This window comes from Marmota flaviventris, chromosome 4 (genome assembly GCF_047511675.1).
Source record: "Marmota flaviventris isolate mMarFla1 chromosome 4, mMarFla1.hap1, whole genome shotgun sequence".
Taxonomy (NCBI): Eukaryota; Metazoa; Chordata; class Mammalia; order Rodentia; family Sciuridae; genus Marmota; species Marmota flaviventris.
Window position 1 is genome coordinate 100368348 of NC_092501.1, and position 24198 is coordinate 100392545.

The following is a 24198-nucleotide window of genomic DNA, read 5'->3' on the forward strand; positions in this document are numbered from 1 at the left end:
TGAGTATGAGTCTGGCAATTTTTCCTTACAAGATGTGAGGGTGTCTGTGTGCTTGGGTGAGTAGAGTGTGGGGAAGAACAGGTGGGAGATATGCTCAGGAAAAATGTAAATTTAGGACCTATGGTGAAAGATCCCACCATGTGGAATTTCCAAAAGTTTTAAGTCAGTGATTAGGTCAGATTTGTTTCCGGAACTCTTCAAGGTCCTATGCGTGCATCTCTGACAGGGAAAGCTCTCCACACAGGGCAAGACAGATGCAGCACCTGCCTTGGTCTCTTCTAGCTGCTAACAAAATATCCAAACAGGGTATAAACAACAGAAATGACTTCTCACAGTACTGGAGGCTGCAAAGTCCAAGACCAGGGTGCCAGCAGATTCAGTGCCTGGCGAGGGCACTGAATTCATGATTCATCGATGGCATCTCTCTCTGTGTCCTAACAAGCTGGAAGGAACATACAAGATCCCTTGTGCCTCTTTTACAGTGGCATTGATCTCATTATGAGTATTCTGTGCTCATGACCTAATCACCTTCCAAAGGCCCCACTTCCTAACACCATCACATTGGTGATCAGGCTCCGACATGTAAATTTTGGGAAGACCCAAACATTCAGACCATGGCACCGTCAGTCCTTCCTCTTGCTCAGGCTATACCCTCAGTGTGCTCCTTCTCTTTCTGGGGAATAAATCCATGAGTTTCAGGTCATGGAGAAAAATACCCAAGTAGAAATCAAACCCCATTTTGCTCTTTTCAAAGTCTTTTGCTACCTCCGTTGAGAGAATCATCAAGAGCCTTCATACCCTCACCCTTATTGTGGGATGGGAGAAGGAGAAATCAGGCATGCATCCATTAAATTATTTTTCTTGTCATTTTAAATTACTAGGTGGCAGTTTTGAAATACTGTACATGGCTGCATATGGCCTCAAGTAAATACATGTCTGATTCTGGCAGACAATAGGTTTTCACAAGCCTGAAGCATGCAATTTTTAAAGCTCTCTTTTCCTCCTCCTCTTTATTGAGGTGGAGGGTTTTTTTTTTCACATGAGGAAATAATAAGCTTTAAGTATATAAGCACATAAAATATATTTAAAATTCCCATCCACACTTAGGATTTTTGCATTAGTCTCCCTCTTCTTTCCCCCACAGATATCATTTCAGTCACTATCTTACCTTTTTCTATCCCACCCCATGCCCTACTGATTACTATTTTTATCTGATTTGATTTTCCTATTTCCTCATTTGTCTTCCTTAAGAGGCAACTCACTTAATGTTTGAGAAGGGAATAACTCTATTCTCCATTGTTTTTTTCCCCCTGGATAGCAGGACCTTTAATTTCTAAGATCCTTTACTCTTGGGAAAGTTCTTTGCCCAGGATCCAGGAAAAGGAAAGATTCAAAGAACTGTGTGGGCCATGGGAAGAGGGTAGGTTAGCTGTACTGAAGGTGTCTGCTCCTGCAGAGATGAGGCAATAATACTGCAGAAGCTGAACAGGGATCTTAAAGCAGCAGTCACGGAGGCTTAACAGGGAAAAGGATGCTCCCTGAGCTCTCAGTTCTGCTGGGGGCACCCCTTCCTTCACTACATTTCTAGGGTTGCTGCTGTTAGTAACTGATGCATGCATCTGGGAAGTTCGTACCCCCTGTTTAGCGGCTAGAGGAAGTGTTGGTGTCAAGACCGGTGAGGAGACTGGAAGTTTGGTTCACTGAGCTATTTGGAGTTATGGTAGCTGTTTTGTTACTGATGTTTTACTCCCTAAGTGCACTCCCAGGCTGGTGGGACCATGTAAATCATATGAGTAGCACTTCACAGTTTGCAAGGTAAGTTTATTAATATGATTGTTTTTATTGAAGAATTCCTGGAGATAAACTCTTGAGATTTGCAGGCAGACAGTGTTGGGAGGAAGTGTTGAGGAACAAAGAAAGGGAGAGTGAGATAAGGGAGGCACTGGGCGGCAGTGCACTTAGAACACAGGCCTTGACTGTGATAGAGATTAATTTTACGACTTCTTTTATGATCTTCATGCCCCGCCCCCTCTTGCCTAATTGTGCTAACCATAGCTGCCAAGAGAGTGCTAAATAGAAGTATGAGAGCAGGCATGTTTATCTTGTTCCAGGTCTTAGGGGAAATGTATTTAGACTTTCACCATGAAGTATGGGCTCATCTGTGGAATTTCCTTTATCTAGGTAATGAAATTTTATTTCTAGTTTGTTGAATGTTGTTAAAAGGAGGAGGGTTGGACTTTGTAAAATGCCTTTTCTGCATCTATTAAGGTGATCACGTGGTTTTTGCCTTTTATTCTATTTGGTATACACTGATTGACTACCAGTTGTTAAACCAACCTTGCATTCCTGAGGCAGCTATCAGGTGTTGGTCATGGTGTTTAATATGTTTCAAGTATTTAATTGAAGATCTTTGTATCTACATTTATATTGGATAATAGTCTGTTATTTTCTTTCTTGTGATTTTTTTTTTTTTGAGTCTTGCTATTAGTGTAATCCTGGACTCACAGAACAAGTAGGGAAAATTTACCTCTTTTATTATTATTTTTGGAAGTTTTGTGAAAAATTGGCCTTCTTCTTTCTTTTCCTCTTCTACTATTACTTCTACTTCCTCTTATCTTCTTCCTCCTCCTCCTCCTCCTTCTTCTACTTCTTCCTTTTTTTAAAAATGTTTTTGGTATTCTTCTTTAAATGTTTGGTAGAATTCACCAGTGAAGCCAGCTGCTCCTAGGCTTTCTTTGTGGAAAGTTTTAAATTACTAACTCAGTCTCTATACTTTGTATAGTTTTATTCAGATTTTTAATTTATTTTTGAGTCAGTTTTGGTAGTTTATCTTTTTCTAAAAATGTATACATTTTTCTAGGTTATCTAATTTGCCTGTACAAGTTTTTCGTAGTCTTCTAAGTCGTTATAAGGGAAATAAGGAGACAAGAAGGTAGGAGCCAGAGATATGACAACAGGAACTGAGGTTGGAGTGATGTGGGGTCACAAGCCAAGGGATAATGATAGACTCTAAAAGACAAATAAAAAGAGGAAATAAAAAGGAAAAAAAAAGATAGGAAACAAATTCCCCCCTGGTTCTTCAGAAAGAATAAAGCCCTATCACTACTTTGATTTTTGCCCATTGAAACCCATTTCAGACTTCTGATCTCTAGAAATAGAAGATCATAAATTCATCTTGCCTTAAGCACTGAGTTTATGGTGCTTTGTTGCAGCAGCACTGGGATCTAACTACAGTCAACCTGGAATGCGCAGTTTACAATTCTGCCTTAGCCTTCACTTCTTGCGTGTGCAGAGCCTCGAGTTCAACCAGAGATGACAGCTTAGGGCCTTTTCAGATCTTTGTGGGGATTGTATAACTTCTATGTCTGTCCAGGAATATACTGTAAAGTCCATCATAGACATTTCACTCCACAGATTTTTCTTTTAGATTGTTCGGCCAGTTTCTTGTTTGTACCAACTGGTATCACTGCCTCAGGAAGTTCTAATTTTAAACAGCACCCAGAGGTAGGGCATCTCCTGGTTAATAAGCTCAGAGTCAGATCAAATAAAGACAAAGTCTATGAAGGCAACTTTCCTAGAACCTTCCAGACAAGTCAAATATTAACAGTTCTATGGGAATGAGGCTTCTTGGGGAGCTCTAAGCCCATTTTGCCCCCTCTGGTAGCTGCTAGTCTGCTGCTTTGTGGCTACCATGGTTGGGAAGTTCCTAGAGCTGCCACAGATGTGAGAGACTATGAAGGAAACAGAGCAGGTTAAAATGCCACCAAGCTTTCTGTTCTTAATGAGAGTCAGGAGTCCCCACAACCCCAAATAAATGCTCCTTGAATTGTTGTAGGCCCTGGGTTCATTTTCAGATTTCCCAAAAGTTGATTTTTGACTAATATTGTCAGTGTTTTAGTCAGTTTTTGCTGGGACTAAAAGACCGGACCAGCCAATTGTAGAGTACGAAAAGTTTATTTGGGGGGTTCACAATTTCAGAGGTCTCAGTCCATGGACAGCCGGCTCCATTCTTAGGGCCCAAGGTGAGGCAGAACAATGTGGCGGAAGAGTGTGATGGAAGGACTCAGTTCACATGATGATCAGAAAGCAGAGAGAGAGAGAGAGAGAGAGAGAGAGAGAGAGAGAGGGGGAGAGAGAGAGAGATTCTACTTGTCAATTACAAATATATACTCCAAAGCAATGCCCCTACTTCCCACGCCTTCCAACCACACAACCACTTTAGTTACTTCTCAATTAATCCCTATCAGGCAGTTAATTCACTGACTGGGTTAAGACTCTCATAACCCAATCATTTCTTCTCTGAATCTTCTTTCATTGTCTCACACGTGAACTTTTAAGAGGGACTCCACATCTAAACCATAACAGTCAGTACCTGTTTGTGGAAGGAAGTGAATTTCAGAGCTCCCTACCTTCAGGTGAGGGCACCCTTCCTAGATTGCGTACAGTCATCATCTGTATGTGTTCTCACCTGACCTCTCCTTGGTGCATGCACCTGAGGGGTGGGATGGGAAATCTTAAGATCCCTCTCTCTCTTTTTATAAGGTCACTACTCCTGTCATGAGGAATCATGAGGACCCCACCCTCATGACCTCCTCTAATCCTAATTATCTCCCAAAAGCCTCATGTCCAAATACTATCATATTGGGAGCTGGGGCCTCAACATATGAATGAGGGGGGGCATGATTTAGTCTGTAGTAATTTGAAACCTAACTTTAATTAGTTTTTTAAAATTACAGGGGAGCCCTAAAAATACAACTCATTTAAGTGCTATCGACTTAAAGACGGTTTTCTTTTCCTTGGGATCTCTTCTCCATAACTGAGATAGATTTCTTGCCAACAGAGACTTCTATTAGTGAGTAAGTTTCCTGCTGGGCCATCTCTTTGTCACATTTAAGTCCACCTCACCTGGCCTTTTCAGAGCTCAGCACTCATCCTCAAGATTTGAAACAGAAATGTTTCCCCCTCTTTTTATTTAGTTTAAATTTCACAAGAGGGTGTTAAAAAAGTAAGTTTGGGGTCAGTTTCTCCTCTAATCTAGGGAAAATTGTTTGGCATTAAAGGGAAAGAAATCCACTCACAGAAGGAGTCACAACTCTGAGAGAAACACACACAGAGGGCAAAGGCTTTCCTTTGCTGCTGATTCCTTGTGAATTCAGGTAAGTGCCAAGAAACATGGGACCCAGAGCCCTCTGCCAAGCCCTGGGTATTTCTCTCCTCTTAATATCTGTCCTATTTAGGTCTTACTATAAATTTTGTGGGATTTCTTCCTGAACTAAGTGAAGAACCTCACAGGGCAGCAGATAGCACATCTTGACACTGTGGCTTTCTCAAGGAACATGACTTTAATGAAGCCTCACCTGTTCCTTCCAGGATGAATTTCATAAGTCCCTGGTTCCTCTTCTGGTCTGAATGTTAAACTGTCACACTGCACAGACCAGTGGCTTCCCTGTAGTTGTTTCATCAGGTAACTATGGAGTATTACATGCCAGGAAGTGGGAGGTGCTGGGGATAAAGCTGTGGGCAAAATAAACCCAAATCCTTTCCCTTATAGAGCACCCATTCTCAGGCTTTGTATATTTGTCGTTTCTTATGCTATGTTTGTACTTTCCCATTGAATATTTCATTTTCTCAACTGGGGTGTCAGCTCTGCTTTTGGGAAGTAAGCACTTTAAAGAAAGTCCTGGATGCCATGTTCACCACAACATCATGTCTGGGACACTGGAGGTGCATTTGTACAGTGGATTGATTTATGGACCACGTTCACGTTCACCCTCTCAAGGGATTTTTCTTTGTATCCCTCCCTCTCACACAGAAACACAGAATTTTCAAACACACGATAGTCCTCATCTGTGTAGAATAACGTCAACCAGGAATGGGTTTACTGCTCATCCATTGGCCTGGAACAGAATCTTGCTGACTTGCCATGGATCTGTACAGCTGAGGACTTCTGTGCTCAGAACATGGTCTCCCTCCAGTATTAACATTATTTTACTCTGTCATCACAGCTCTACATTCAGTGGTGTCCTGGAGCCAACTCATACTGGCTTGTGAGATTTGATTGCGAAATTTTGGGGATTTTTGCAAGCCAGTTGGCATCACATTGGTAGATTGAGATGAATTATGGTGGTGGTGGGGGGCGGTATTTACACCATGGAAATTGGCAAATGTCATACATCAATGGTCCCCCTTCCCTGTACCACTTCTTAAAATTTACTAGCGAACTACTGGACTGAACACAAAGACAGGGTGCAGTCATATCACTGAGCCATTGAACAAGTCTTGCCTCCTTCTAGTCTTCTTATTAAATAAATTACCAAAGTCTTTGTGGATTAAGTCCTTGATAACTCAAATATGTGTTTATTCAATCAGCACTGTTGGTATAACATTGTTCACAATGTAGAATTTTAAGCCTCTCTCCAGATCTAAAGAATCAGGTCTGCATTTTAACAAGATCCCCAGTTCATATAAAATGCCTAAGTTTGAGAACATAAGTTTAAGTCAATAGTTCTCAAACCTTACTGAGCACAGAATTAGCTGGATTCTTGTAAAAACACAGATTTTGGGGGCCAACCTTTAACGTTGTACTTCTAGGAGGACCCTAAGTATTCGTGTTTTTAACAAGTTCTGAGCTATTGCTATAGGTCTGGGGCTACATTTTGAGAATCACTGGCTTGATTTATAATTTGGTAGCACTTTCTGTTTCTTGTAGCTTAATGTATCCCATCTGAAGAGGTAATTGTGGGCTGGTATTATTTATCAACAGCTCTCCAATTAAAAAGGATAAAAGCTCATTATTTTTCATATTTGCTGATTCTGGAGTAAATATTCCCACCTTGGTCTGTTCCAAGCTGACAACATGGTGCCATTCAATGAACACTGATGAGAATCGTGCATAAGAGACTTTGCTGAGCCTGTGTAAGCTAGCTGCAGGACAGCACTGACAACAAAGAAGTCCCCACAAGGAACTGTTAAAAAGCTTTAAGCAGAATGACTCCATTATATTTGGGCTTTACATGGATTTATGTCTATAGGATCACTTTAAAAAGATCCAATGGAGTTGGAGATTCCCTTAGAAGACTATGACAATATTTTGGCAAGAGATTAAACAGTGTGGCAGAAGGAGAGGGGCAGGTATGAAAATTGATTTGTTTGTTTGCAAGGGCTACCATAACAGAGCACCACAAGTTGGGTGGTTTTTCAAAAGTCTATTTTCTTAAAGTGCTGGAGGCTGGAAGTCCAAGATCAAGGTGTCAGTGGGCTTAAGTTCTTCTGAGGCTTCTCTCCTTTTCTTGCAAATGGTCACCTTCTTGCTCTGTTCTTGGGTGGCATTTTGTCTGTGCTCACATCCTCAATGTGTCATCCTCCCCTTATAATAATAGCTATCATGTTGTATTTGGGTCCCACCCTTATAACTTTGTTTAACCTTAAGACATAATTTCCAAAAATCAGTCACATTGATGATTAGGGTTTGAACATATGAATTTGGGGGATTCAATTCAGTCCTTAACAGTATTAAGGAATAGATCTGTGGCCCAGTGACTGTAGGGGTTGATGTCAAGTGTGAATTCTAGGATGGTCCCCAGAATTGCAAGTTGGGTGAATTAACTGCTAAGATTAGGAAAACAGGAAGAGAAGAAGATTCTGGCAGGGTTTAATTGAAGATGAATTTTGAGTCCTTTATTATATTTAGCAGCAGCTTATTTTTGCCTCTGCTATGGGAACTTGCATTTTTGTAGGAGATTTTTTTTTTTAATCCCAAAGCTATTGACACTCAAACACTTTTGGACCCCACATAGGAATGCCTGGTTAAATTTGAATTTTAGACTTGTGAAACACAATATTATGGTGTAGGAATATTCATATATTCCATGGAATAGTCATCTACCAAAATTCTGATCTAACTGGAGTGTTATGGTTTGGGTGTGAGGTGTCCCCCTAAAAACTCATGTGTGAGACAATACAAGGAGATTTGGAGGATAAATGATTGGAAGAGCCTTAACCTAGTCACTAAATTAGTCACATGATGAAATTAATTAAGTGATAACTGAAGGCAGGTGCGGTGTTGTTGGAGAAGGTGGGGTACTGGGGGCATGGATTCGTGGTATATATTCGTATCTGGTGAGTGGAGTCTCTCCCTCTCCCTCCCCTTGCCTCTCTTCTCCTCTCCTCCCCCACACCTCCTTTTCTTCCTGATCATCATGTGAGATGCCTTCCTCTACCACACTCTCCTACCATGATATTCAGCCTTACCTCCAGCCCCGAGGAATGGAGCCACTGTCTGCAAAATTGAGACTTCCCAAACTGTGAGCCCCTACAAACATTTTTCCTTCTCTACCGTTGTTCTGGTAGGGTCTTTTGGTCACAGCAGTGAAAATCCTGACTAAAACACTGGAGTCCTGTATTTTTGCTTTGTTGGTAATCCTAGATCCTGTGAACCCATTAGGGAGATACTATTGATTGACTGCACTCAAGTCACACTGACCACAGAAGTTCCAGGGGAAAACACATTCAATGGCCAGAGGTACATTGTAACAGGAAGTGTAGATGTGGATTTCACATGGGCTTTCTGTGAGACTGGAATGGGGAAAGTAAGAGGAAAGATGGTGGTAGAAAACAGAGTGAGTCACTGGAAAACTGGCTACATGTGAATATAAGCTAGTCCCAAATCTATTGTGCTGAAATGTCTTTTCTAGAAAGAGATTATCTGAACTGTCCCTCCCTAGTCACAGACTCATGTTTCTGTATTTCTACAGCCAACTGAGGTTATAGGAAGCATCCCATGCATATTTCTAACATTATATCTTATGATTCCTTTACCACAGAAATGTTCTGCTTTAAGTCAAATTTTTGGTCTCAGTCCTGAATTCCTCTGAGCAGGGCCCAGCTGGCCATACCCCTCCTGGGTGAGGTACAGACCACGTCTGTGTATGCTTTCCACACCTGGGGCCTGTCTGGCAGGCGTTCCTCACCACAGCCTGGTCTCCTGCAAGCCTCCTGGGGAGATGAACAGGAATCTGGAGTGCAGATGGGCCTCGGCCTCCTGGACTCCCCTGGCCAGAAGTGTGGCCCCAGCCATTGAACAGATAATCATGCCCATGTGTAAGCTGGAACTGTGAAATCATCAAAGTGTATAATATTGTGCATTCCATGATATATCTGAATGTTCCTGTGAGAAGAATATAATCAAGTTTTAGGTAAGTGGAAATTTCTGTAGGTCTAAATTATTTTCATATTGTTTTATGATTCTGTAGAGGTGTCATTTGTGTGATGTTTACTTTTTGGGCTATTTTGATCATCTTTATATTTTTTTAGCACAAAGGGAAGTAAGTCATCTCCTTACCTCTCAACTGAAGAGTTACCATGTCCTCATCCCAGCTTTAAATTAAGTACCATTTTTTTTTTTTTGAGGGAGGCAGAATAGATGAACAGACTAGATGCATTGGTTTCATAGTTTTATACTTGGCAAAAGTTTGAGTCATTGCAAATTATCCTTGCCTTTTTTCTTGACAGGATGACTGGACTAAACACAAAAATCAACACAGCACAGAGGGGTCAGCATAGTCCAGAGGATACGAACATAGGCTCTGGAGCCTGGCTGCCCAAATTCAATGCTCTGCCACCATGAGACTTTGGACAGGCAACTAAACATTGCTGTTTCAATTTTCTCATGGGTCAAAGAAGATGACAACCCATGAGGAATTATAAGGATTAAATGAGTGCCTTGAAAAAAGTCAGTACATTGTTAGGGATGGCAAAATAAAATGGGGGGGCCTGGTGGGTGGTTAGTCTGAATTTATCCTAATTCTACGGGCAACAGGTTGCAAACTCACCAGAAGCCTCATGACTGAATGGTACTTCTGAAAGACTTGGGTTTGGTTAAACACCTACTTGCTGGAATGGCTAGACTCGGGAAGAAGTCTGGGGCATTAACTTATCTCTAGATTTTTCTCTGGAAGGAAAGCAGCAGACAGGAGATGATGAGTCCAGACACAGAATATATCTATTAGGGATGCGTTTGTTCTTGAGAGCTATAGACCTTGCTCAAGAAATAATGTCAATTGGGTGATACTAGTAATATCAATTTATTAATTTGTTTTCCAACATTTGTTGTAGATTTAACTCTTCTATATGGGCACCTCTTGGGCACACAAAGGTGTGCAAAAAAAAATCAACAATATCGGTCAAAATCAATCGTTTATACTAATGGAATTCAAGATGAGATAAAATAGCAAGGAATCAAAGTCCAAGAGAGAGGGGTGTTGAATGTTTAACAGTCCAGGCAAACAGGTACTGGTCATCATTCAAGAGCAGAGTTCAGGGATATTCAGGGAGTTTAATAGGAATCTTTGTGCTCAGACGGGATAGGGATATTGGCTGGCGTTATCAGACAGCGTCCAGACACAGAGATCTGTAGCAGGAGACTGTCTAATGCAAGACCACCATGGTGGTGGCCACAGGAAAGAGCCCTATTCTCCCTGAGAATGCAAAACCCAAGTGGAACCTAAGACAATGCAGTTGTTCTGGGCTTGCTCTCTAGTTCCCGATTCTGAATCTGAGGTGGCTACTAAGAGCCTTGTGGAGATAGCTGTGTCCTTTTTATGCTCCCACTTAAGTATGGATTTGCTTCAAAATTGAGGCAGGGTGTGCTGTTGGGAGCAGCTGAATTCTTGCTTTCTTCAGCGCCCTGTGTTAGGAACCTGAAACCTGGAGTAGAAAGGAAAACAGAGTCTCTCCAGAAGGAGCTGATGCTTTAACAACGAGGGTGTGGTCAACACAGGAAGAATGCACAGGGACATGTTCATCAGGACTATCTCCCTGTTCCCCACTGGACCCCACTTTTTTTTTTTTTTGTACCAGGGATTAAACTCAGGGGCACTCCACCACTGAGCCACATCTCCGGTCCTATTTTGTATTTTATTTAGAGACAGGGTCTCACTGAATTGTTTAGCATCTTGCTTTTGCTGAGGCTGGCTTTGAACTCATGATCCTTCTGCCTCAGCCTCCCTCGCCACTGGGATTACAGGCGTGTGCCACCACAACAGGCTCCACCTCACATTTTATTAGCACCGTTACACACATCCATTCAGGTGTGCTTCATTAAATAAATTTCCTAGAGGTTAAAATTTAGTTTCCTGAAACAAGAAGGCCTTAGATATTATACAGCTTTTGGAAAAGGAAATGGACATGGTGTCATACAAAGAACTGCAGTTTTTCAGATTCTTGACACTAGAAACTTCTGTTGCAACCACCATTCTAGTACACAATGTAACACATCCCTGCTTCTTTCATATAGAGAGTGTTCTTTGGATATAAGTCATTTAAGACCTAAACCTAAGCAATTAGATCATATGGTCCCCTCTGTTAAATGTTTTAAGTCTGCAAAATACACTCAAGGTGTACCATTTTCCCCCCATATTATTTTGATTTTATGGGTAATTGACATAATGGAGATAACCTGGGATTAATTAAATAAATCAATGTTCCTTGCCTCATTTTCAGAAAATAGTCATTAAATCCTTTGAAAACACACGTTTTCTGTTCTCTTAAGAAGAGTTGTTTGTCAATTGTGGAGTCAAAGAAGTGCCAGCCTCCGAGATTTACTTGTAGGGATTTTGTTGAGAAGCAGGGCCAGTGTTGGGGCTAACTGCAGGCCTAAGGGAAGAAGCCTTAGAGAAGAGCAGGCGGAGGAACCTGTTGCCCCACTGTGCTCACCACACCCGCTAACCTAATGTCACTGTGCTTTAAATGGCTTCTTGTCTTAGGAGTCACATATCAGAAATCTCACAGAAGTAAGAGATGTGTTCTTCTATTCTTCCAACATGATAGCTAAGAAACTGTTCCTAATTTGGGTCTTGGAGCGGATATTAGCTTTGCTTTGCTAAACCTTTGACAGAGAGAATCCTGTGGTTCTTTTGAATTTCTTGGGGGTGGGGACTTCACAGTGGCCATTCAGCGGTCCAAGACCCCAAGGGGTGTCTGCCTGTGGTGGGACCACCACAACTCTTGTCATAAATCAACCAGGGTGGGGAGGATCAACTACTCTGAGGTCTGAAGGAGGTTGGGGGACCATTGGTAGAAAACAGGCCCCTCCATAAAGAGATGCTCTTTTAGGGGCTGGTGGTCTCCTGTAGTCCTGGGAGACACAGGTGGTCCAAAAGGAGGCTGTGATTCCAACCAGCACAAAGGAAGGCGTGGCTTTTTTATCCTCTTGGGGTGAAGGCATCTAGTCTAGGTCAGGATTGGCAGGTCCTCACAGTGCAGCCCAGGCCTGATCTGACTGCAGCCTTGTTCCACTGCCCCTTGATGCCAGGTCATTCCAGCAGGCTCCGGATATCCAGCAACCTCATTAGCTAGAGGAGCTGAGGAAGTGGAGATGGGCCCAGCAAAGGTTCAAGTCTTTTCTAAAACCTGGCTGGAGAGGCAAAAAAAGAGCCCCATTCTTTCCTTTTCTCCAGACAGACAAAATCCCTGCCACTCCCTGTGTTTTTAAGGGGAAATTTCCATTTCTTTTCCTCTATATTTTCTTCCCAAAGATAATTGGGGGCGGAGATCTAGGGATGGGGTAAAAAGTATATGTGCTTTGTCATTTCTCTGTGGAGCCTCCGGTTCCAAAAGCCCTCTTGACTTAAATGATGCGCGATTTGCTTGGAGGCTCGGCTCTGGGAGACGAAGCGGACCCGGCGCTCCTTGCTCTTGCGGCCTGTAGGTGGCGCTCCGTCCCCACTCAGTCACCCAGGCAGCCGTGACACCAAGGGCTGGACTCTCCTATTCAAACCCAAAATCCATGTCGCCCGCGCTGGCAAGAGGCAAAATATTAAACCTAGCATTATATGCATTTCTGAGAAAAGAAAGAGTTTGTATTTAGGTTCACTCTCGAGTCCCAGGAGATGTGTTTGGGAACTCCCTCCGCCACTGAACTCATCACTGAGGCCTTTTATTCACTTACAAAATGCTTCCCCAGAATCCCAGCTCAATTACCTTTTGTCTCCCCTCTGTCCTAATACTGTGGTAGGATGCATGAAAAACAAAGCGTGGAGGTTAGTCGTCTGCTTTCTCTCCCACAATGGTTTATCTTTCTTGTTTCCAGAATCAAGTGGAACAGTGGCCTTGACATATATGTGCATGTGTTTGTATATATATGTATATTACATTTACAGATATGTTTCCCGTTTACTTTTGCCTAAAATAAAAATATCAGTAAACATCAATCAGTAAATATTTCTTTCCTATGTGTAAAAGTCAATGTTTGTTGACAAGGTTTTTACCAGTCAAGTCAAATGTTTACTTGTTATTTCAGAAGTCCAATGTCTATAGAAATATCAAGAATGATTGTTAATTCAATAACTTGTTACTGAGTTGATGGGAGAAACCTTATACTCTGATGTGGGGCATACAAAAATAAATTGTTACTCTCAAGGAATTTACCACCTAGTTCCAGAAAAATAGCCTTGGACAATTAGTGCTAGAGCAATGTGTAGATGCATTTGCATGTGTATAGGCTTCAGATGTACTCTGGTGTGTGTACAATATTCATTTAAGATTGAAATATGAAGGGATGTTATAGAGTTTTAGAGCAATATGTCTAGCAATGCATGCAGAATGGTTTGGTTGCCCCTTGATTTGAGCTGATACTATGCTTTATTGCTAAAGATGTGGAGTAATTTCCCAAAAGGACTAAATCTGTCTTAAATTGGTAGAGTAATTTCTCTTTTCTAAAGCACTTCACACATGTATTATCTCGGGGACAATAGTCTGCAAACATTTTACATTGTGACTTACATTCAACAAGATGTAAGCAAGAGATGAACATATAGATTTTTAAAGAACATTGCATGAGAGCCCAGAATTCCAGCTAAAACTTCATAATTTTCACTTTCTGTGGTCTCTTTATGTGTTTTTTACCTTCTAGAAATATTGGGTAGATTTGGATAGAAACGAAAAACTTCTCTGGCAGGAAAGCAAGGGCACTGTGTGTGCGCACGTGTGCACGCGAACGCTATTAAATGTCTTTCCAGAGGTCTTGGTCTGTTGCAATAGCCTCGCCAATCCTTCAATTACTGTTTTTCTTTCATGAGAAATTGTTACTAGAATGCACTCACCCTTTTAGGGAGCTGTGAATGTGGTTATAATTGCTTGTTTCTAAGATAATTGGCCTGACTGCATAGCCCTGGAAAAGTTACTTGAACAAATGGAATGTGGAGGAAAGCCTGAGCTGCATTCAGACTTTGTCTTGGCTGCGAGGCCCTGCTGCCATCACGGATCCTGAGTAACCGCTGTGGATTGTTAAACCAGAAAGTGGATTGTGAATTGTGAAACCAGAAAGTCCTATAAAGAAACCATCTCAAAGTGCAATGGCCACTTGAGTTTTGACATTTTCTTGGGGGAGGAATGCGCTTCGAGTGGTGAAATGACCCACCATATCTTTTGATGGGTTCAAATCCAGTAGCTGTTAATGGGCAGACAGATTTTCCAGTAGGTCTCACTCCCTGCTTCTTGGGAGGCTCTGGAGATTGAGGATCTGAATGTTATATGTGACTCTGTGGGAGTAATGGAAGGGAAAGGGAATGGTGAAAAGTTGGTTGATGTCAGGCATTAAATCAATGCAGAATTTCCTAACATCTATATTATCGGTACTATCAATAGCCTTTGATGCCATTGATCAAAGAGTTGTACTAATTCATTACAAGCTGACATGAAATGATTATGTTCTTAGCTCCTGGGGAGAAGCTAACACACACTTTTACTGAAAAGTGTAGCCTCCTGAGGAAAACAGGATGCTGTTAGTTTTATTTTATTATTTTTGCTCCCAAATTTCATGCTCATCTTATTTTTTTTGTAGTTGTAGATGGACAGAATGCCTTTATTTTATTTGTTTGTGTTTATGTGGTGCTGAGAATGGAAGCCAGTGCCTCATGCATGCTAGGCAAGCGCTCTGCCACTGAGCTACAGCTCCTCGTTTATTTTTGTAAGTAGAAAAAGGAGGTCCTAGAAACCTTCTCATGATACATATCTATCTGTGTAGTAACTGAAATTTAGTTTATCATAAAGGTTAAAGAAACTTTAACTTGCCAGAAGCAAGAGAGTAATCATTTACAGAGAAAGTAGAGACCATGTTATAACTAGCTGAGGAATCCAATCAAGAACACCCAATTGAATGAAAATCAACTGAACAATCCAGTGCTGTTCTATTTCTTTTCTTTACCCCCACCCCCTGACCTTTTCTTGTAATAAAGATTTCCAGAGTCCCTGGATAATACAGGTTATATGGAAAAGCACTGTCAGGTTTGGAAATTATTTTAACTTGACCAGTTTCAAGAGAGTATTGCAAAGAAAGGGAACCAAAGAACTTCCACCAAGACCTCTTAGATTATAAGGCATATGCCTTACTAAGCTGCTTCTGGGAGCAGTGAGCAATGTGCTTCATATTGCTAAGCAGTTTTTCTTTTGGCAGTGCTGGGGCTTGAACCAGGACCTTGTGTATGCTAAGCAAGCGCTCCACCACTGAGCTACATCCCCAGTCCTAAGCAGTTTTTCAGAGACTTAACCAATTTAAGCATGTGTTTGCAAGTTACCTCTTAATTTTTCAAAAAGTTACTGCAAAACCAGGCAAATAGTACTTTTTCTTTTCAAAGTTCTTTTTAACCATGAAAACATACTTATAATTTTCTATTGCACCAACCCATAACAGCTCTGCAGCCATTCAAAAGTGAGGCAGCCCTATATGTACTGACATGGGAGGACCTCAGAGATGTACTAAGTGTAAATAGCAACAGGCAGAAACTCATAGAAACTCATAACTGTAAATTTAGTTACTATGGGGAGAAAAATGGGAGTGTATATGGGGCAAAAACTATTTCATTTTACTCTAATTCTATAGTTTGAATCTTTTTGTTGAAATATTATTTATGCAATGAGATAGTTTTTGAAGACTGACTGTACATGTGCTCACAGTGCTTCCAACATGCTGGAAAAATATGCCAGTTTCATTTTCTGATCTGTGTCTTGAGCCTATAAAAGATTCTTTTTGGTTCTATCTTTTACTGTAGCACAGACGAGAAAAGAAGGGGTTAAGCCACTGAGGTCATTTTTAAAAGCCTGGATTCTTGCAATCAAGGCAATCAAAACCCACTTCCACCTTAGCCCTCTGCCACCATTCATCAAATAGGTCCTGCTCTGCTGGGAAGACAGTGTTGTTTCACAAGCAGGAAAATAACCAGCTGCAAATGGTTTGCACACGCTGGTGGGGAGAAATCTGCTGAGGATTCCAGGAGAAAGCAGTTGGCTTTTCTAGGAGGGCTGTGGTATGTGCTTTGTTTCCCTACAGAGGAATAGGGTCCCCCAGTAGCAGAATGTCCCGGAGATGAATTAGCAGTGTCCTGGCACAGAGAGAGAGCATTAGAATTAGTGTTAAACTAATTCTAACAGGGAAGAAGTAAGCATTGCTCATTCTCCCTGAAGGACAGGGGGACTGGGATTCCAAAGGAGCCTTCCTGAGCTGTCTTCTGATTGTGTTTAAGTTGTCAGAAACCCCATGGTCATTCCTTTTGATGCCTCTCTTTACTACAGTATCTGTTACCAAATCACAGTTTTAGGCCTGGGAAAATTCTGTGTTGGCCTCAGTGCATGGGGTTCTTGGGGACAACAGAGGTTCTTTTAATTTTTCTTTCTAGCCTTACCCATCTCCCACCTTCCTCAAGTCAAAGCTCTATGCACTTCCTCATTCAAGTGTCTGGGGCTCTGTCAGAGTGGGGCATGTTGAACCCCAGTGCTTTAATTTTCTTGGGAAAGAGTAAAGCTGATTACTTTGTCAGTATCTAATTGGGTTTTTGCTTGCTTGTTTATTTTTTCCCTTCCTAAATATTATTTTGAGGGTCACAGTTGCGTCCAGATGATTTTTGAATTCAGGCAGGAACAGAATGGATGGAGGAATTTGGGGAGGAGCTGGGATCATCGCTTCACAAAGCCATCCCCCTTGTGGAAGGGGGCTGGCTGATTTCCCCCTTCCTCAATTCCTTGGGAGGACCAAGAGGAACATCAATGTGAAAATGCTTGAAAAGGTGAACTTGCTATTAGAAGCTGAAAACAGGCACAGACCCATGATGAATCACAAAGTCGTTCTCCCTCGTGTATCTCAGGATTCAGACCTTTAGCAGAGTGCTTATAAAACTCTCAGTTTCACACCTACAAGGAGAATTTAAACCTGAATAAAGTGCAAATGAAAGTTATAGTTCAAGAAGTTGAAATATAAAACAATGTGGAATGGTCAGAAAGCAGGGCTCTTTAACTTATAAAAAAATATTATGATTATCCTCAAGATTAGAGAAAAACAGTATTCTCTTTCTCTGCAAAAATACACCACTGTCGGCACTGCCAGCAGCCAGCCCTGCCACCTCCTCTGGCTACGTGGAATGGAGCAAGAAGTTGGATGCTGGGCCCAGGAACGCTCCATCCAGAGGCTGGTTTGGGCCAACAGGATCTGCAACAGGGTTTTACTTTCAGAACACACCTGGCCTGTATCCACTTTCCAGCTGTTCTCTTTGTTTTTCTGAAGTCCTCCTGCTGTTTTTGCTCTGGGGAAAGGGACAGCAGGGGAGGTGCCTTTCTAGCCTTCCTGGGCTAACAAGTTCAACTTCGGTATTTGTGTGTTGCCGTGTAGTGAAGTCCTTTATTCATATCACAGAAGCCAGTGGGCACTTCTCAGACTACGGAGTCGAAATAACTGAGCAAAAGTTGGAGGCAGATGGACCCAATCAGGGCGTGGTAAGCCAGTAGGTTGCCATTGTGAGAATTAGGAAAAGGTTCTATCTCTGGTTGGAAAAATCAGAAGAAGGCATGGAGAAAGGCTAGCAGGTGCAGGCTTGGCCAGCTGACCAGTGCCATTTTGCAAAAGTCAAAGACCCTCTTCCTTCAGACTGAAGCAGCCCAGGGCCTACTGCTAGATGAATGTGATGCTGATTGGATTTCGGGCCCCATTTGCTCCCTTGGCCAGAGGTCTTTGTGCATTGCTCACGTGGCTCAATTACACACGAAACCCCTGAGCCTGAGAATCATTTCCCAGAACCTCTATCTTCCAGTGTGATGTTCTGAAAGTGATTGAGTTTCCCAGGCCAGCAAATGGGGGTGAAGAATGCTTAGGGAACTGGGTGGTAGAACCAGTCTCTCTTTTGCAAGCCATCCAGGGACCAGGCAGTATTGAGGTCTTAGAGAACTCAACAGATGGTCAGGGCTCCATTAATTCCAGTTTGAGAAACATTTACCTGTAGCTAACCCCATGTTCTTGAATTCTCACCATATCCTGAGTTTTAGAATTTGCTTTAATTGGAGCTCTGATTTTTCACAAAGTCAGGATTCATGAAATGCAAGTCATTTTTGACTAATGTATTAGTCAAAATTTATTCTCTCAATTCACTCCTCCATTTAGATGTAGACTTCTTCCAGATCTCTCTCTAACCAAATTCCTTCTGATTTCACGCAACTTTGGTAATGATCTTCTCATTGATTCAAACCACAATGTATTAAAATTAAGCCTTTTTTTTTTTTTTTTGCTAGCCTCATGTATTCTGGTCTTCATTTGGCTCCTGAATTCCTAAATCACCTAAACTCATTAACTCATGGTGTTTCTAAAAAGGGGTTGACCCTGTTAGAATCAGGAGAGGCTCTGAGTCAAAAATAATTCTGTAGTCAAGGAAGTTTATAAAAAGACTGTATAATATATTTTTCTCTTCATATTATCTTTCATGTTATCAATATCATCAGATTAGAGTTTATGAAGATTACTTTAATCACTTTAAATGCCCTAGACTTATTTGGCTCTGAAATTCTTTGTTCATGTAGAAGAGTTTCATGAAAATATTTTGGCAAACACTGTTCTGGCTTTAAGATTCTCAGAACGAAAGGTAGTGAAAGCACATTTCTCTCTGAATGCTTAAAAAGGTAGCACACCTTTGGTTTGGTTTACTTTTTAAAATTTGGGAATCACTCCTGCAAGGTAGGAGGGCCTGCGACCCACCGGCAGAAGAGGAGCAGCGGCCTGCTGAGAGGCAGAGCCGCCCCCTCCCCCCTCGCCTGCAAGATAGACGGATCTGTGACCACCAACAGAACAGGCCAGACCTGCAACCGACAGACAGAACAGGCCCAGTGGCCTGAGGAAGGGTAGAGCCGCCCCCCCTCCCCGCGCCTGCAAGGTAGGCAGACCTGCGACCCACTGGCAGAACAGCCCCAGAGGCCTGCAGAGGGGCGGTGCCGCTGCCTGCGCCTGCAAAGTAGGCAGAACTGCGACCCCTGACAGAACAAGCCTAGCGGCCCGCAGAGGGACAGAGCCGCCGCCCGCGCCTGCAAGGTAGGCGGACCTGCTACCGACCGGCAGAGCAGGCCCAGCGGCCTGCCGGCGTGGTAGGCACATTGCCCCAATTGGAGGAGGGGCAGAGCCGCCGCCCGCGCCTGCGAGGGAGACTTTGCAACTATACAAGACCAATATAAATATATAGGGGGAAAATTCAATAGCACAACAGTTTCACCAAGTAGAAAGGAATGTGAACAGTATGAAGAGACAAGGAAAGAAAGGACCACAAGCAATGCAGGTCAACTCAACGTTAGAAGAGGTAATAGCTGCAGCAGATGGAATGTCAGATAAAGAATTCAGGATATACATGCTTCAGATGATCTGGAGTCTCAAGGAAGACATCAGACAGCAAAATCAGACAATGAAAGATCACTTCAACAATGAATTACATAAACAAATCCAAGAAGCAAAAGATCAACTATACAGGGAGATAGAGGTTATAAAAAACAAACAAACAGAAATCCTAGAAATGCAGGAAGCAATAAACCAACTTAAAAACTCAATTGAGAATACTACCAGCAGAGTAGAACACTTAGAAGATAGAACATCAGACAATGAAGATAAAGTATTTCAACTTGAAAAGAACATAGACAGCTCAGCAAGACTGTTAAGAAACCATGAGCAGAACATCCAAGAAATATGGGATAACATCAAGAGACCAAATTTAAGAGTCATTGGGATACAGGAAGGGACAGAGTTTCAAACCACAGGAATGAGCAATCTATTCAATGAAATAATACGAGAAAACTTCCCAGACTTGAAGAATGAGACAGAATCCCAAATCCTAGAAGCCTACAGGACGCCGAATGTGCAAAATCATAAGAGACCCACACCTAGACACATTATAATGAAGATGCCCAACATACAGAATAAGGAGAGAATTTTAAAAGCTACAAGAGAAAGGAAGCAGATCACATTTAGGGGTAAGCCAATCAGGATAACAGCTGATCTTTCAACACAAACTCTGAAAGCTAGAAGATCCTGGAATAACATATTTCAAACACTGAAAGAAAATGGGTTCCAACCAAGAATTGTGTTTCCAGCGAAATTAAGCTTCAGGATGGAAGATGAAATTAAAACCTTCCACGATAAACAAAAGTTAAAAGAATTTGCAGCTAGAAAACCATCTCTTCAAAACATCCTCGGCAAAACATTACAGGAAGAGGAAATGGAAAATAACAATGAAAACCAACAGTGGGAGGTAGGACAGTAAAGGGGGGAAAATAATCAAAGAGGAAAACAAACCATGTTTAGTAACATAAATAAACAAATATGGCTGGAAGAACAACCCATATCTCAATAATAACCCTAAATGTTAATGGCTTAAACTCACCAATCAAGAGACACAGGCTAGTAGAATGGATCACAAAACAAGACCCAACAATATGCTGCCTACAGGAGACGCATTTGATAGGAAAAGACATACATAGGCTGAAGGTGAAAGGTTGGGAAAAATCATATCACTCATATGGACTTCGGAAACAAGCAGGAGTGTCCATACTCATATCAAATAAAATAGATTTCAAGCCAAAGTTAATCAAAAGGGATAAAGAGGGACACTACATACTGCTTAAGGGAACCACACACCAACAAGACATAACAATCATAAATATATATGCCCCAAACAATGGTGCAGCTATGTTCATCAAACAAACTCTTCTCAAGTTCAAGAGTCTAATAGACCACCATACAATTATCATGGGAGACTTCAACACATCTCTCTCGCCACTGGACAGATCTTCCAAACAAAAGTTGAATAAGGAAACTATAGAACTCAATAATACAATTAATAACCTAGACTTAATTGACATATATTGAATATACCACCCAACATCAAGCAGTTACACTTTTTTCTCAGCAGCACATGGATCCTTCTCAAAAATAGATCATATATTATGTCACAGGGCAACTCTTAGACAATATAAAGGAGTAGAGATAATACCATGCATCCTATCTGATCATAATGTAGTGGAACTGAAAATCAATGATAAAAGAAGGAAGGAAAAAGAATACATCACTTGGAGAATGAACAATAGGTTACTGAATGATCAATGGGTTATAGAAGACATCAAGGAGGAAATTAAAAAATTCTTAGAGATTAATGAAAGCACAGACACAACATATCGGAATCTATGGGACACATTGAAAGCAGTTCTAAGAGGAAAATTCATTGCTTGGAGTTCATTCCTTAAAAAAAGAAAAAACCAACAAATAAATGATCTCATACTTCATCTCAAAATCCTAGAAAAAGAAGAGCAAAACAACAGAAAAAGAAGTAGAAGGCAAGAAATAATTAAAATCAGAGCTGAAATCAATGAAATCGAAACAAAAGAAACAATTGAAAAAATTGACAAAACTAAAAGTTGGTTCTTTGAAAAAATAAACAAAATCGACAGACCCTTAGCCATGCTAGCGAAGAGAAGAAGAGAGAGAACTCAAATTACTAGCATACGGGATGAAAAAGGCAATATCACAACAGACACTTCAGAAATACAGAAGATAATCAAAAATTATTTTGAATCCTTATACTCCAATAAATTAGAAGATAGTGAAGGCATCGATAAATTTCTTAAGTCATATGATCTGCCCAGATTGAGTCAGGAGGATATAGACAACCTAAACAGACCAATATCAATTGAGGAAATAGAAGAAACCATCAAAAGACTACCAACTAAGAAAAGCCCAGGACCGGATGGGTATACAGCAGAGTTTTACAAAACCTTTAAAGAGGAACTAATACCAATACTTTTCAAGCTACTTCAGGAAATAGAAAAAGAGGGAGAACTTCCAAATTCATTCTACGAGGCCAACATCACCCTGATACCTAAACCAGACAAAGACACTTCAAAGAAAGAAAACTACAGACCAATATCTCTAATGAACCTAGATGCAAAAATCCTCAATAAAATTCTGGCGAATCGGATACAAAAACATATCAAAAAAAATTGTGCACCATGATTAAGTAGGATTCATCCCTGGGATGCAAGGCTGGTTCAATATACGGAAATCAATAAATGTTATTCACCACATCAATAGACTTAAAAATAAGAACCATATGATCATCTCAATAGATGCGGAAAAAGCATTCGATAAAGTACAGCATCCCTTTATGTTCAAAACTCTAGAAAAACTAGGGATAACAGGAACATACCTCAATATTGTAAAAGCAATCTATGCTAAGCCTCAGGCTAGCATTATTCTGAATGGAGAAAAATTGAAGGCATTCCCTCTAAAATCTGGAACAAGACAGGGATGCCCTCTCTCACCACTTCTGTTCAACATAGTTCTCGAAACACTGGCCAGAGCAATTAGACAGACGAAAGAAATTAAAGGCATCAAAATAGGAAAAGAAGAACTTAAATTATCACTATTTGCAGATGATATGATTCTATACCTAGCAGACCCAAAAGGGTCTACAAAGAAACTATTAGAGCTAATAAATGAATTCAGCAAAGTGGCAGGATATAAAATCAACACGCATAAATCAAAGGCATTCCTGTATATCAGCGACAAATCCTCTGAAATGGAAATGAGGACAACCACTCCATTCACATATCTTCAAAAAAAATAAAATACTTGGGAATCAACCTAACAAAAGAGGTGAAAGACTTATACAATGAAAACTACAGAACCCTAAAGAGAGAAATAGAAGAAGATCTTAGAAGATGGAAAAATATACCCTGTTCATGGATAGGCAGAACTAACATCATCAAAATGGCGATATTACCAAAAGTTCTCTGTAGGTTTAATGCAATGCCAATCAAAATCCCAACGGCATTTCTTGTAGAAATAGAGAAAGCAATCATGAAATTCATATGGAAAAATAAAAGACCCAGAATAGCAAAAACAATGCTAAGCAGGAAGTGTGAATCAGGCGGTATAGCGATACCAGACTTCAAACTATACTACAGAGCAATAGTAACAAAAACAGCATGGTACTGGTACCAAAACAGGCGGGTGGACCAATGGTACAGAATAGAGGACACAGAAACCAATCCACAAAACTACAACTATCTTATATTTGATAAAGGGGCTAAAAGCATGCAATGGAGGAAGGAGAGCATCTTCAACAAATGGTGCTGGGAAAACTGGAAATCCATATGCAACAAAATGAAACTGAATCCCTTTCTCTCGCCATGCACAAAAGTTAATTCAAAATGGATCAAGGAGCTTGATATCAAATCAGAGACACGCCGTCTGATAGAAGAAAAAGTTGGCTACGATCTACATACTGTGGGGTCAGGCTCCAAATTCCTCAATAGGACACCCATAGCACAAAAGTTAATAACTAGAATCAACAAATGGGACTTACTCAAACTAAAAAGTTTTTTCTCAGCAAAAGAAACAATAAGAGAGGTAAATAGAGAGCCTACATCCTGGGAACAAATCTTTACTCCTCACACTTCAGATAGAGCCCTAATATCCAGAGTATACAAAGAACTCAAAAAATTAGACAATAAGATAACAAACAACCCAATCAACAAATGGGCCAAGGACCTGAACAGACACTTCTCAGAGGAGGACATACAATCAATCAACAAGTACATGAAAAAATGCTCACCATCTCTAGCAGTCAGAGAAATGCAAATCAAAACCACCCTAAGATACCATCTCACTCCAGTTAGATTGGCAGCCATTATGAAGTCAAACAACAACAAGTGCTGGCGAGGATGTGGGGAAAAGGGTACACTTGTACATTGCTGGTGGGACTGCAAATTGGTGCAGCCAATTTGGAAAGCAGTATGGAGATTTCTTGGAAAGCTGGGAATGGAGCCACCATTTGACCCAGCTATTCCCCTTCTCGGTCTATTCCCTAAAGACCTAAAAAGAGCATGCTACAGGGACACTGCTACATC